Here is a 14,579-nt window from a genome sequence, read left to right as displayed (position 1 = left end):
GATCTCACTTCATACGTGATTTATGTTAAAAACTAAAAATTGAGACCAAGAGAAACAAAATATGGATTTTCCTAACACCCTATTTCATACTTCATTGCTGAAAATAACTCCATATTTTCAGTCAAAATTAGTGAAGAGAAGGCTGAGTAATACAGTGAGGAAACTAAAAGTGATATATCTAAGGATGTGGGGCTCTGTTCCTGCAAATACTTCAACTGGTAACTCATTTTCTTTTAATAGTTTCATTACACTGGTCATACTAATTATTTGCATGACTGGAAACATAAGTCAAGTTCCAGTCTATTAGTAAGGTGACCCTGAAGGCCCAAACTCACCAAATAGAGATGGGGACCAAGGAGGAATTTGGTTAATGTGATTTGAATCTTCATTATATAACTCAATAAAATGAATCATGAATATATCTTCATGATATAATTCACATTAAAATGTGAAACTACAGCCGATAAATGTAGTTCATTTTAAAATTTATGTTCCACCAAGCCTGCTTCTAGTGTAAGGCTAAGTCCACATCTTCTTAATGTTCTCTCCATCATATCTCAAATTCGCAGATATCCCATTTTATGTTTTAAAAAAACAATACATCATATTCTTGACTAATTTCAGTAATAACATGTAGAGTTACAACCACCAGTTCTCTGACCAAGAATTGTCGCTTGGGAACAGAATTTTATGAGGAAAGTGAAATGGAAATGTTAAATTAAAAGAATATATATAAAAAATTTCACAAACAGTACTTCACTTTTACTGTTTCATTTATGTCATCTACATAAAAGATTTGCAACAGTAAAAAAAATGTGGCATCTAGCTGTGAGCTAAACAGTGTTTTTAATAGATCTCAAATATGTCTCTTACAAAGCAAGACACTCAGCTCTCTTTTCTTACACTGAATAATTAGACTCAGTAGTGATAAACTGCTTCCAAATGAATAAGCTTCTGATAGGAAACTATCAAATTTCAGTGAAAATCTAATAATGGCAAAATTTCTCATGGAAAGAAATGCCTCGACACCTGATGCATCCCTTAAAAACAAGGATTCGTTAGGATTAACTCATATGATTGCTACGACCTGCCCCAGAAAAAGGGGAGAGGAGTAACCCAGGTTCTTATCAATAATTCCCTTGGGGTGGATTAGAGTGAAACGACACTGAATAATCGGTGTCTGAAAACATATAGGTAGGGTTTATTTTAACAATTTTGTTTTAACAGGTATGGTAGCATTTTGGGTGTTGTCATCTATATTATCTATCATAGGGATAAGCCCTGGGGAGAAAATGCATAAGGGAGAGAAAGGAAAGACAGGATAAGGCTAAGGGAGAGAAAGGAAAGACAGGATAAGGCTAAGGGAGAGTAAGGGAAAGAAAAGCTGAGAGTGGGTAGATGTATATAGTCACTGCCCACAGGGTCCAGCGATGAAACTTGGTAGTTGCAGCTTCCAGGTCTGTCAGTTGAAGTGGTGGCCTCAATCTACTGGGGGTGAAGGAGGGAAGCCCCCACACTCCAAGAAGTTATGAGTTATTATATACATCGTCAGTGTCACGGGCCATGCCTCCAGCCTCCAACCTCTCCGTGGGCCCTGCGCAGAGTTTTTGTGTCTGGCCTGGTTCCCACCTTTATTTTAGATTGGTAGAGGGGGGTAATGGGCTGTTATGGGCCATCAGAGGTCCTGCCTTTTCAGGGCTTGACACCTTCAATTGTCCATCAGAGGTATAATGCAGCAGTCAAAAGCCTGCTAGCTCAGCTCTTCACTGGAGGGAGGGACAGGCCCAACTGTCCATCCAAGGTATAATGCAAAAGTCAAAAGCCTGCAAGAGTCTCCTAGAATGCATAAATCATCAACCATTTCAGTCTCTGACAATGATACAGATGTTGCAAACAATAAAAGCCCCAAATATTACTCATACTAAGTAGTTTTGATTACTTACAGTATTCATGTGATTAAAACGTATTAAAATTGGCATATAGGTATTTAAATTTATGTAGAGTTAGAACTGTATTCCATGATTGGTTGGTTTTTTTTAATTAGTGCAAACTAGTTTTCTACTTCAAATTTATATTTCAGTTTATGCTAGACAATGCATCACAGGCCTGCAAAAAACTCTAATAATTTTTTAGTTTTGTTTTGTATTAAACATCTGTCCTTTTAATGTCTTCCCCATTATGGAATCTATTTCTTCTCCTGTCTTAATCATAGGTAGTAACGATGGAACTTTGCAGACAGCCAGTGGAGATTTCATCATTTTGCAATATGTAGCAGCTATCATTGCTTGTAATGGGTAAGACTTAGGGTTTAGCACTTTTACATCTCTGGTCATTTTCTTTAGTTGCCTAATTGCCAAAACAACTCTTTGTAAAGGCATGCACTTCTCAGACTGAGTGGGAAAGGAAATATTGATGAAAGGTTAGGAGTATTGATGGGCTGTATGGAGGCAATTGGAATGGAAATGCCTTCTAATTAAATATCTAGTTGAGAATTTGAAAATGTACATTGTTCTAGACAGGCCATTGGTCTGAGACTTTTGATACTGCAGAGAACCGTGTACTGCAGGACATGTTCTTGGGACAGGAAAGAAATCATTTATCCATTAAGAATTTCAAATTGCTAGGCTGTAAAGAATATGTTCCTCGTTTTCCTCCTGCCTTCTTCAGTGAGCATCTTCTCCTCCGCAGCCATCACCTAAAAACTTCACACATGAAAAACAAGTTTAATCATTCAAAATGCCCTGAACATTTACAAAAACCACAGGAAAAAAATCCCATATATATTTCATACTTAATCTGAAGTGGATGAGATTACTCTTTGTGAACTCTTTCGCTTCTCACATATAAGAGACACCCTATTGCATTATAAGAAACCTTGAGGCTCCTGGCCATGGCTACCAGGCTCTGGGCTTGGCATCTGCCTTTTAGACAGGCTGGAGGAGACCATGTCAGACCAGAAGGAAAACAGAGAAAATTTCCCTGGCAAAATTGCCTTACCTCTGCTCAGCTGATCCACAAACTGACACGATTCTACAGGATGTTTTGATTTCTTCCATACTGACTTTTCTTGACAAAAATAAAAGAGAAAAAAAAAAGAAAAAAGAAATGTTTCATCTGAAAATTTCTATGTGACTGTATTCCAGATCTCATACAGTAGCATGTTTCTTGTTAAATCCGAAGAATTAAAGATAAGAGATCTGAACTGCAGAGTAATCAATACTTTATGTTTGGCTGATGTTAAAATGGGTTCCGGAGATCTCTTGACAGTTTTGCTCCAAGCATACAGTGAATTGCTATAAATATCTTCACTGACATAAGGCAATGTTGTTCCACTGTGGGAACTCAGAGTAAACCCTCTGTCCTCAGAAAGGTCACCCTTTAACCACAAGCACCAGGGGCAACTGCCATATCACCTTTTTTTGTGTATGGTTTCTTTTTGTAGGAGGGCAAGCACTCACCTGCAAGCACAGGTTACCTATACATGCCATTTACTTGGAGCTGAGCAGGTGAAAAAGGGTTTTATCCAGGATCTGCCATGTTCACTAAATAATCCAACAAGCTAGTTTTTCTTTAGACTGCTGCCTGAAGGTACTTGTATTTTGAGTTTGAGCACAGAACTATTTATTTGGGTTCATTACGCTCCTACTGTTCAGTTGAACTTGTCATGGGTTTTTTCGGTTTGTTGTTTGCATGTTTGTTTGATTTATTTTGTTGGTTTGTGGTTCCTTATTGTTGTTCTGTGTTTTGTTTTGTTTTGCATTTTTTTTTTAGCATAAGCAGCATGATGAATCATTTTTTGCCCAATTGATATAAAGGAAGTCTCAAATGTTTAAATATGGGCCTGCTCCATCAAGACTACTTTGAGGAAATATGATGTTATTTGATTTCCTGGTGGGATTAGTTCTTGTTAAATACATTTTTAATGCATTTCTGGTATCTAATAAATTATGTAACATGCCCCTTTTTCTTCTGTCAAATGAGGTTTGGAAGAAATCAGGTCAAGTCCAATGGCAAAAAATTATATAGTATTCTGAAATAACCCCTAGTCAGAGTGAAAGAATTATTCTGATAGAAACTAATTCCTGACAAAAAAAAAGGAAAAATCTCACTAGCAAGCCAGACCTCCCTATTTTTGGGGCCACCACCACCAAAATTTCTTCCAATAGAGCAGAGGCCAAGTACAATTTTTACAGGCCTTAAAGGAAGCCAGTGGAAGCCAGGTTTGAAAGTATAAAAAGAAGGTGATTTATCCCTCAGTGTGTAGCAGACCTGTGGCACTCCTAGAGAAAGTGAGAAATTTATGTGAATATAAGTAGAGCCTGGACACAAACTCTGAAGAGAGATCCATTGCCAGTTATTAAATAGAAAAATCATGCAGTGCTCAGGAAATTCCCAGAGCTCAAAAAGCTCAGATGATAGAAGAGTAGTACGAAAAAAGTCATATGATCTTGTTCTGTTCCTCCTTCTCCCTGGGCTGCCATTGTAATCACTGTTATGGTTATTCTTGTGTTCCCATCATGATTGAATCCTAAAATCCCAGGGGAAAAAAAAAAAAGAAAAAATGCCAAAGTTACTTTTGTTGTTTGGTCATATGTTGTCATGGTTTAATTCCAGCCAGACATAAAATACCTCACTGCTGCTCACTCAGTGCCCCCCAAACCTGCCGCCACTGGGGAGGAGAATCAGAGGGAAAAGGTAAACCTCATGGCTGAGATAAGAACAATTTAATAATTGAAACAAAATATATTAATAAATATGTTCATAATAATGATAAGGAGAAGGAGAGAGTAGCAGAACTCAAGGGGAAAAAATGGTGCCCAGTACAGATTCTCACCACCCGCTGATCAATGCCCAGACCATCCCTGAATAGTGATCATCCCCCTTCCAGGGAACTTCTTCAGTTTACATACTGAACATGACCGTCTATGGTATGGGATATACATTTGGTCAGCTGTCCTGGCCATGCTCCCTCCTGGCTTTTTGTGCAACTCCTCATTAGCAAAGCATGAGACAATGAAAAGTCCTTGACTTTAGGCAAACACCACTTAAGAACAGCCAAAACATCAGTGTGTTATCAACATTCTTCTCATATTAAATCCCAAAACCACAACATTGTACCAGCTACTAAGAAGAAAATGAACTGTGTCCCAGCCAAAACCAGGACATATGTATAAAGTCAAAAACAATTCTTCTTTTTAAGAAAGGGTTGAGAATTATTTCCATGGAATTATACTGTTAATGAAGCAAGGGGTATCCTTTTTTCAACATGAGATGTGGGGATGACTCCTAACATCTCCCTCCCCTTAGGTTTGTTTCTGTGGTGCTGACACACTGATTCACTCCAGCATGAGTGACAGATGCTCCAGCTAGGACTGAGATTAAACATTTGTATACAGTAAAGTCATTCTACTTATGTCAAATTTTCTGAGGCTTCTCAGTTCTTTTTTGTTCCTTTTTTTTTTTCTTTTCTAGTCTACGACAATTTGGTTATTGCCATCAAAAACTGAGCAGGTACATAATTTATAACTAAACTTTGACCACTCCTCATTTTTTCAATTTTTTTAAAAAATTGATCATTTGTAATTTTCCTGGCAAGAATCAAATGAACAATTTTGAATTACCTTGAGCTAACACCATTCTCAAAATTCTGTATACCTACGCACTCTATTTTGATTGGGATAACTGGCCTTTCTAGATGGGACTTGGAAGATTACTCATAATGTAGGTTTTACACTTAATTAAATATCAATTGCACTGCTTTTTGACTGAAGCAATTTGAACTCAAATATTCCTTAGGGGATTCTGGAACAGAAAATTGTTCTTCTACCTTCCACTTCCAATATATTGATTTATTTTCAAAATTTCCATTCCTAAAGTAGCCAAAGATGTTACATACACCTTAAAGGAAGAAAAAAAAGTTCTTTCAAACACAGGAGATTTATTCCCCCTCCCCCCTCCCCCGATACTACTGCTTTTCAATTTTATTTTTCTTTTTCCTGAAAAGTTGTCATTAATCACTATTGAGAAAGGCTTTAATTAATCAAAACCTACTTTGGTGCAATATCTGAAATTTGCCTGTTAATATACCATCTTCTACAGTTACTTTGCTCTTCTTCCATCTAGTCATGCTCATCCATTCAAATCCCCTCTGTGTAACTCAGAACTGGAACACAAGCTTGGCTTATCCACCTCTCAGTGGCCTTGTCATCAGTTTAGGTCTTCTGAAAGAGGTTTCTTTTCATTTCTTCTTTTGGAGCTCTTCCCTTGGATACACTCAATGAAATATTAATTGTCCCCAGACAAAAAAACTGGGAAGAGGGCGACTTCTACTGGGCAAAGATGGGAAAGCAATGTTCCAGTCCCCAGTCTAACAAGTATGTAATTACATATGCAAAACAGAGCAGGTTTTTTTACAGTAAATAAAAGACCCTTCTGAAGCACCCCTAAATGCAACAATTTCAGCAGTTTGTCTCTTGTTGGAAATGTTTTCATTAGTGAAAGGACTGGAAGGTAGAGATCAGCATTTATGGTGTGCCTTCCTGCAGGACTAGGCGTATTCTGAGATTGTTTATCTGGAGACAAGCTTCGTACACAAGGTATGAGGGCAGAGATGTGTACTAAGCCACAAGCTAGCAAAACTGGAATAGTTTATTGCACGTACCGAATTTGTGAGCAGCCCATTCAAGGTCCCAGGCACATATGGCTTTGCCACCCTGTGTGAGTAGCAGCCCTTCACCATCACCAAGTAAAGGACACTCACCACAGGCACACTGTGCACGTGAAAATTGGACAGGGGTGAGAAATGAGATGGAGTTTCCTTACCAGCACTACAAGTAAAGCCATGGATGTCTTTATTAGATCTGACCTTAGTCTCTCAGAAGGAGGAATGAGAATTGCTAGAAAGCCGGACAACAGACGTGAAAGGCAATCCACCCTTGTCTGCCACATTAGTACCATTATAAACTGAGTAGAGCTCAGGGGCATGTATCATCCTTGTAAATGACTACAGAAGGTGAAGGACAACTGGGACTCTGGCAATCCACCTACAGATAGGCAGGGAGACATACAGGATCAGAATAATGAGGAAAACAAGGGGAGCTGGGAGCCAATCTGATAATTACTACATAAGAAGGAAAAAAATGTTACTATAATAAGCAGTAAATTGGGATTAGTACTGTCTACCTTGGACAAACCTTGCAAAAGTTATCATTATCCATGCAGTTTGTCTGCCTTTGTTTTTCTTGGCTTCTTGCTTCCCCTGGTGGCATAGGTGCAAAACTCTTGTGATGTGAGATGTTTTTTGGATGCTTGGAAATTTATGCAGTTACATGGCTGGGAGGAAGAACAGCTGCGTCTCACATGAGGCTGGCTGGGAGTGATGAGAAGTTCAGCAATGCAGCATGGGGAATTGTAGTGCCTTAGCAAGCTAAACTGAACACAGAGTAAAAACTAGGACCTGAAATAGAGCATTTCTAACATTGGGTAGGAAATCCCAGGCCTTTGTGTCTTTTTAGGTAGGCATACAAGCTGCTGTAAAAGAACAATACCCCATCTTTCTGTCTGCTATCTAACCATGTATAGAGGCCTCTGCTTCAAAGAGATAACAATGGAAACAGGAGATAAATGATGGATAACAGAAAATGCACCAATGAAATCCAGCTGACTCAAATTTTCCATAGAGTGCTTTTCACGCTGGAAAGTATGTGGAAAGACTGATTTGGAAAAGTTTTATTTTGAGTTTATCAGATTGGCTTGGCCTCCTGAGAATTTAAATACGACTTCAAAACAAGTTAAAATGTGTCAGTTTGACATTTTGCATTTTTCACACTTTTTTCATTCTGAAAAACTTTATTTAAATATTTTTTTCTTAGACATCAAGATACTTTCAGGGAACACAAGCCCCACTCATCGCTGTCCTCCTAATATGCCCTGAAAATCGTTTTTCAGGTAGAAACTGAGTTTTGGGTTGGCTTCGTTCAGAACATTTAAAAAGCCTTCCTTTCAGTTAATTTCTTTTTAATATAAGTTAATCTATGAAACTGAAAACTCAGTTGCTTACAGGGCTACAAACTATGATTTGTTTTCATGCCCCACAAACCAGCAGCAGCAGCCCAACAGTGCTGATCACTTAGCAGAAGAAATCACAGAAAAATTAGCTCTCAAGAAAGCTTAGAAGAAAAGCAATGCAGTGATTACTGGGATTTTGGCATAAGACAACTGCATCGGGGTTTGATGGCAGGCAAGATCATCAGGAAAGCAGAGAAAAGGCTGATTATTTTCACTCTGCAGAAAGGGATTGCATCAAGCTGAACTACCACAGACTTGCCAGGGCACCCAGTGGGCAAGGACCCCACAGTGTCTTTTTTTTGTTCTGGTTCACTCAAGATTGAATGAAGTTCATTGAAACAACAGCAGGTCATGGGTGCTTTCCCTCTCCTTTTCTCTCCTCCACTTGCCTCTCCTCTACTTCACCACGAAGATGCCAGGGCTGCATCACATCTCTGGTAGCCCAAGAGTCACCACTCAGCCACTCACTGCTAAAAATAAATCAGCACTTACAACAATAGAGTCAGAAAGCACTGGAACAGCGGAGCACACACGTTTTATTTTAGCATAAGCATAGCCTTTGATGAGGGTTTCTGGGCACCACTGAACTTGGTTTTCTCAGCTTCTTCCTATTAATTCTTTGGCATATTTTGTGCCTCAAAACAAAGCCCCAACAAGTTATGTTGTAAGAGGAAGGCAACAGCATCATCAGGATCCAGGGACAAACATGGACCTTCTTGTTACAGAACACTAGAGCACAGGGTAAGGGGAAGTTACAGGGGATAAATGGATTGTTGGGGGCTGTCTCTACACCGTATCTCTGTTCTCTGTTCCCCAATAGCCTGTGTGTCATTGATTCTTGCCCTTCTGGGGAAGATAAGACCTTGAAAGAACTTGAAATTAATAGGTGCATAGACACGTTTTTAGAAGGTGAAATATAATTTTGGTAACTCAGAACAATTTGATGTAGATATATGCTGGAAAACACACTGTTTAAGTAGGGATGCAGTTTTGCAGCTGTGTGATCAAGTGTGGTTTCTCACAGTGAAAAAACAGTCAAGACCTGTTGTATGACAGTGAAAGTCAAGCTTCATTCTTTGTATGTAAGCTACTTCATAGGGTGGTAGGTGAATATCCTAGCAAACTGGTCTTCCTCAGCTTCTCTGGAGACCTTCTGGCTGAGGTAGGAAGAGCTGTTTAAACATATAAAAATTTTCATGCTACCTGGCAGCATTTCATTTTGAACCATTTCCTAAGGAGAGCTGGGTTGGGTCTAACACAAATAGCTGCTGCAGCAGAAGAGGACAGACTTAGCTCCTCCTGTTGCTGGGCTCACTGCTTCCACAAGGGCAGTGGCTGATCTGATTGCAGCTGATGGGGCTGTCTTCTCTTGAGAAGGACCAAACCATGAGGTAGAAACTGGAGAAAGCAAAAGTAATATCTGAGCAATTTGTTGCACCAAAAGAACCTAGAAGTGAACTCCATCACCACTGATGCCTTTACTAAGGTATTGTTGGAGCCTCTGACTGAAAACGCATAAACATAGACCTTGTGACATGTAGGATTGTTGTGATTCTTCAGAAAGAGACAATGTGGAAATTAAGAATTAGTGAAAGAAGGACAGTTTAGTCTGACTACCACCTGCAAATGAAACATCACTGAAGTATTTACTAGTATCTTAGACTGTTCTCTGAGTTGAAAGACTATAATGTATGGGTTATCATTTGTATGCTAAAAGACTATTTTGAAGACAAAATTGCTACATATGGTAAGACAGTAAGGAGGAGGATTGGTCTTACAGGCTCTATCCTCACCTAATAATATTTAGGTCTTGGAAATACTGGAAACAGTATTAAAAATCAAAAGTGAATCCTACATCTATTTGGTCTGTAATCTTGAATCCTTGGGTGATGCAAAGACCACCACAGAACCGGACACAGGTGTCCCTAGGCTGTGGTAAGAGACTAAAATCCTATTGGTACTGCCTGAAATTAATGCTACCTGAGAGGGAAAAGCTGTGCAGCATCATACCTTTGTTCTGTCCCAGTTATGATTAAAAGTACTTTCACTGTGGATACTTCTTCCCTTAGAAAGATAGGTAGAAGAGTATAAAACACCTGGAACAAATATGCTCCCTGGAAGAGACACTCGGCAGACAGATTGTGTATTCGTCAATCAGCTGAAAGACACTGAAGAATGATCTCAGGATGGAAATCTTGGAAAAGTTGTCCAGGGACTCCAGTGGGCACAAGCTCACGCGCCAGCAGATGTAACCTTGTGTTGTGCCTTCTCTTGACCACTTAAAATAGAGGCTACTTTCTGTAATGAATATTTTCCTGAATAAAACCTTCAATTTTTGAAACGATGACCTAACCAACTTGAAAAGAGCCCAGTACAGAAATAAAATTCATCATCTTGATGGTCCCTTTTGTGAAGAGAGATATTGAGTTTATAAGCATAGTATGGTTAGATTTATCTACCTCTATTTTCTTTTGCGAGTGTGGATTTTTTTTTAGAGCAGTTTTAGACCAGGTCCATGCGACATCACGCTGGCTGTGGTCAAGACCATGACATGCTCCTGGACCATAGTTTGCTGCTCATTTTTTTCAGGGTAGAGGGGTGCCTGAAAGTTCCTGTTCTACCATACAGCTGAATTTTTGTTGATATCCTGAAATATTATTGTTATGATACTCTCCAAATAGAAAAATCACAGAAATCACTTCATCTTTAGTAGGGATTTCATTAAAAGCTCTCTCAATCTTTTCCTGTAGGAGAGTATTACAGGTATAAGCATGTGAAAGGCAAAAAGTAGTTCCTGGCATGGAGACATAGGTTACAGAGAGAACAGTGTATATGAGCTGCTGTGGAAAGACGCGCAGAAGAGCTGCACTGGAACTCAAGAAAGTGTGTACTTAAGTTAAATTTAAACAGTAACTTTAAAGCTTGTTTGACAAGGTAGCTCTGAATGTGTTCCTCACTTCCGGGCTAATCAGAGAGTTCAGCAATGTTTGTGGCCATATTCTATAACGTGCCTGTTTACAAAACTTCATAAATAGAAGATTTATAGGGCAGAGTTTCAGGGACCATTGCTCCTTCATTAGCCCTAACTCAGAGCGTGCTCCCCCTCCATTTGGGAAGGAGTGGCCATGATCCTCTGTGGCCATGCATCCAGTCCCGACCCCCTGGAAAAGCTTTGGGCAATTGGTCTCACAGAGCAATTGCTGGAAAAGAGAATCCAGGACCAAAACCATAATCTGGCCTTGGAGCAGATCTTGGTCTATCTATGCCTATGCATATTTCAGATGTACTCCTGAAGGAGCATTTCCCAGAGGCGTGCAGTTGCATCGTTAGCTGCAAACTGGACAACTCATACAGTAATCTCTCAGACAGAATTATCTCACGTAAGCATGTGGAATCCTGAAAAAGCTATATGGAGGGTAGAGCAAGGAGGAAAAGAAACAGAAGAAATGGCAACAAATACTGACTTATTAACAGCTGAATTATTAACCTCTTTGTGTTTTTCAGTTTGCCAAGCAGGAACACGTTTCTATCTTTATGCTTTCATTTACAAACTTACCATTGACCAATTATTATTTTAAGGGAGGGCCATATTAAAACCACTACATTTTTATAAAATATTCAAGGTAAGTCTGTTTGTTTTGGATGTCAGAGTATGGTAGTCAGCAACACTGCAACTGGTATAGCTACAAATTCATGCCATTGCAGTAGTTACTGTTTTTTATTTGGTAACAGAAGTTAGACTTACTTTAGCAGGCATACTTTTGTTTTTAATCTACATTAGCCTGGAAAAATTATTATTAATGCAGTAAAATTTCATACTGTTTATTAAATGCAAATAAATGATTATGCATACAGAAAGAATATTTTCCTTCTCACAAACACTAAAATGATGATCAAATCTCAACTGCAAGGTAAATAAGGCCCTAGTGTACAAAGGTGTGGGCTTCAATGTTCTGCTTCTCAGGGAATTATTAACAGTATTTTCTTCTTGTTACATGCAGTTCTGTCTTTCTATTTTATTTAATCAATGAATTGATTATAGAAGCCCTTCCATATGCAAGCAAAGGTTTACTACACTCATTGCTAATCTAAAAGGCACTTCAACATGTTCCAAGATCCTACAGAAGAGATGAGGTTCCAAGGTCCATATGTCAGCAGTTTTCAGTGCATTGGAAATAAATCCTGCATTAGGACACAATTATAAGGTAGGTAGTAGGGACCAATTCAGACAAACTACTGAAAATATTAGCCTTTGTAATGACCTGCTCAAGAAATGCTGTTTCAACTCTTTCTAAAGCTTTGGAATCAATAATACCAGGACTAGAATCAATCCTGAAATTGAAAATATGTCAGGATCCTAATCACTTTAGCCCTTGTTTCAAAGTAGTTTAACAATTTTTAAAATGTGATCCAGTGCTGAAGAACTGAGCTCCCCAGTGCTCTCCATGGGACATGGAGCCACCTCTCAGCTCTGCCAGCTGGTGAGCATGTGCTTGTGAGGCTGAAAAAAAGACAGTAAAGCCACCTGCCAGGACAGATGCCTCTTGCACTTACTGCTCACCCCATACCAGGTAGAGGGCATGCAGCACAAGGCTCAGTGCTGCCCTCATATGCATCTTGTCCTCTAAGAAACTTTTTCCCTTCCACAGGGGGAGGGTCTGAGGGTGGTGCATGAATTGTCCCGGAATGAAGGGAGCAACAGAAATGTTTGAGCCTGGCACCCAGTAGGCAGGTGCCCCAGGCACCCTTTTCTGATCCATCTCAGCCCTATCTGAATATAATCCACCAGCGAAAGCAGCAGCGCGTGGACTGTTCTTCTGTCTTCAACTCACCTCCCTTCACCTCTACCACGACAGCATTGAGGCCACATCATACCCTTGGTAGCCCAGGAGTCATAGATCAGCCACAGCTGCTAAAAAAAATCTGTGCCTATAAGATAGAATCAAAAAGGGCTGACAGCATCATAAAGGCAGGAATAGGTGAGATTTTGTTTCTCTTTCTTTGCCAAATACAATGTAAAAAGAATTGTTCTTAGCACAGAAGACAGAACTCTTGCTGGGAGTGACTATGGGATTGCTCCGGCATCTTCTAAACATGTGTGATAACCTCAGATAACCTCAGATACACAGATTTACAGGGTCCCTTTTGCAGGGCTTTAGAGGCAGCCTCAGGGTTGCTACCACACAGTAATTTCCTAAGTCTGAGCAGTAGCATCTCCCACTGTTCTTTTCTAGCAACCCATGTTTAGAGGCAAAACACACTCCCTCAGGCAGAGCTGCTGAGCTGGCCAGGACTGTGATGCTTCCAGGGGCTGAGTCCTTCTTTCTGCAAAACACTTCACTGAGTACAATGATTTGATCCCTTTGCACTGAGCCAGCCTGGACTGCTTTGCTCACTAGTGAACAGTGCAGAGAAAAAACACAAAAGCACCATGCTAGATACTGTGTGCACAGGGCCATGATGGGTTTGTCTTTTTTTTTTTTAATTTTATTTTTCATTTCTCTATAAACTACCTCAGGGAAAATATGACCATTTCTAGGCAGCGCCAATATCTTCATGTCTCAAACTACTTGGAAGAAACCCTTGCTGCCTATCAGGGATTCAGATGATACAAGCCATTCCATATGCCAAAAGATTTACCTGAATTTTCACATAGACAATATTTGGGGATAAAGGTCAAAAGTTTTATATGGCATTGCATGTCAGGAAAGTTTTAGAAATCTATGGGTAAATTCCTTATTTTTTATTTTATATATACTGCACTTTCCTACAAGCTATTCAAAGGTATTCAAACAGTCTCATTTTTTATTTGAATATCACAACTCTTCATACTGCTGATGTTATGTATAATATCAGATCAGGTTTTATTCTCGCATAGACTATTAGATAGCAGATAGCACAGACTATCAAAGAGTAGATAGCAAAGTATCTGCATTAATTGTGAATATATAAATGAAAGCAGTTTGCATTTAGCATCTCACTCAAAAGATAAAGGTCAAATCTATCTATTGAACTCAATGAGCTATTGATCAGCAGATTTCATTCACCATGTTAAAAAATAAGTTATATGAGAAAGGCATATACTATCCTGTCTACTACAATGCCTGTTTCAGGAGGTGAAAAGATAAAGAATTCACCTTCACCACCACCACTCCCCCCAAAAAACCCTTCAATAAACCAACAAACCATTATAGAAAAAAAGATTCAACTTCTAGAGGAATATGGTTTTTATTCAACAAGCAAATTTCCTTACATTATCACCATTCAATAAGCCATTTATTCTGACATTCTGCCTCTAGACATTTCCAATACTGAACTCTTCCAGGAAAAAATGACACAAACAAAAAACTTGTACAGCCGTTTTTCCATGAGATATGTAGAAATCTTCCCTGATACAGATTTTTTCACTTACATCCAAAAACATACTGCCGCGGTCCGAGCGGGGGAGGGGAATGGGGCCGCGACACGGCACGGATCCCAGACACAAAGGTGGGGTGCAGGTAGAATCTTTA

The 14,579-nt window shown here is 39.3% G+C and overlaps 1 pseudogene; it reads left to right on the top strand.

The window, feature by feature from the left end:
* The first annotated feature begins 1,563 nt into the window (after window positions 1-1,563).
* The window catches only part of LOC113945071, a 17,061-nt pseudogene continuing 4,045 nt past the window's right edge, over window positions 1,564-14,579 (top strand).

The sequence above is a fragment of the Corapipo altera genome, unplaced genomic scaffold (genome assembly GCF_003945725.1).
Source record: "Corapipo altera isolate COAL_440 unplaced genomic scaffold, ASM394572v1 49, whole genome shotgun sequence".
In the NCBI taxonomy this organism is placed as follows: Eukaryota; Metazoa; Chordata; class Aves; order Passeriformes; family Pipridae; genus Corapipo; species Corapipo altera.
The sequence above is the reverse complement of the archived record's forward strand: the minus strand, read 5'-3'. Positions and strand labels throughout refer to the sequence as shown.